Source organism: Sinocyclocheilus rhinocerous, unplaced genomic scaffold (genome assembly GCF_001515625.1).
Source record: "Sinocyclocheilus rhinocerous isolate Xijiao unplaced genomic scaffold, SAMN03320098_v1.1 scaffold995, whole genome shotgun sequence".
Classification (NCBI taxonomy): Eukaryota; Metazoa; Chordata; class Actinopteri; order Cypriniformes; family Cyprinidae; genus Sinocyclocheilus; species Sinocyclocheilus rhinocerous.
In genome coordinates, this window is record NW_015658507.1 from 15,368 (window position 1) to 16,953 (window position 1,586).

General features: G+C 40.2%; 1 protein-coding gene across 1 annotated transcript in view; it reads right to left on the reverse strand.

The window, feature by feature from the left end:
- LOC107722251 (fibrosin-1-like protein) overlaps positions 1–1,586 on the reverse strand; it is a 114,441-nt gene that overhangs the window by 8,243 nt on the left and 104,612 nt on the right. The window lies entirely within an intron of this gene.

A 1,586-nucleotide genomic window follows, 5' to 3' on the forward strand; every position in this document is an offset into this window, starting at 1 on the left:
GGGGTGTTTTGCGCAATCTGCAATCGCTTTCATATGCACGAGAATACATTTCCATTGCATGATAAAATGAATAAATACATAAATTTGACATTTTCCCCATCCCCATCGCAATATGTTGTCGTAATTTTTTTAGGAAACAACAAAGCTGGTATATTTTCATTATTACTTTAATGGCATCTATAGTATAAGTACTCTGAGTGAAGTATCACCTACTGATAGTTATGCCTCTGTTAAATAACTTTTTGAAAATCATTGTCTGTGAATAAGATTAGTAATTATAGCCACTTTTTACAAGAAAAATAATTTATAAATATTAATATTTTGTGTACATATTTTTACACACACACATATTGCAGCACAGCTGGAACACTGTGTTGGTCAATCAGAACTATGTGAACAGTCCGTTCTTAAAAATGCAAGTGTGTGTGTGATCTAGTCCCAGTGTGTGTGCATAAGTATGAGCGTATGTGTGTATTACTTGAGCAACTCACATGCGTGTCTCCAGTGGCTTGCAGGTCTTGGCCCTGGTCTCCAGATCTCTACTCTAATTTAAACAGATCACTGCTACAATTAACCTTTCTGGTAAATATCAATTATAGCCCCAGGCAGAGCAGAATTAAAACGGTCATCAGCTAGTCTGACAGGTCCTGCATTCTGCCACCACCTGGTCACAGTTTCCCCGTCCCTTCTTCCCAGAGGACGCACGCAAGCCCGATTTAATTACCAGAGCCAATACTGAGCCAGCGCTGGAACAACACTGCGCCAGCACTGGATGATTGCTGCAATGAATTACCATTCAGTTGAGGTCAGATGCGAAAACCGGTGGAGTGATGCGACATAGGCGCGATGCTGGCGCTATGTTGATTCCAAAAAAAGAGCTGCAGGTGGGCCTAATCAAGGCAGAGTAATTTGCCGTAGTCAAGACAGGGGCTCGATTCTGTCAGAAAAGCTGACAAGTTAATCAATCCCGCTATCTCAATCGGCAGGGCTGCTTAGAGAATCGTGGAATTGCTGGTGTGTATACTTGCAAAAGCAGGCAGAAGAGCGGGGGTCTCTGTGTGTGGTGTGCCGAAACATGGTTTTGATTTGTTTACAGAACACAGAATGAAAATTTATGTTTTTAAAATCGTCACTGTCTGATTTTGAAATCGCAGCGTCTGGACTTTTGTCACACGTTTTGGATACATCTTGTGTGTTTTGTGAGACCTTACTTCAGATAAAGATGGATTTTACTTGCTTAGTGTTCTGAAGGTCTCAACTGAGGCTTCATGCACGCAGCTAGCCGAAGGTTCTGCAGGTCTGCCCCTGAGAGACAAGTCATGAAAAGTGTTTGAAATGCACTTTAGTACTTCTCTGTCTGTGCTTTTTCTAGTTATGGATTCATGTCTTGTTTAGACGTAGTGCAAGGTCAAACATGTTGGCTTTAAGAAATCTGTAAAAGACACAATATCTCTGTCATGTTTCTCTCGAGAATATGTAGGGAATTCAAAACCAACATGAGGTCAAATTACCATATTTACTTAATAAATAACCCTAGGATTATTGGACTCAATTTATCACAACACCTTATTCTAAAAAAAAAAAAA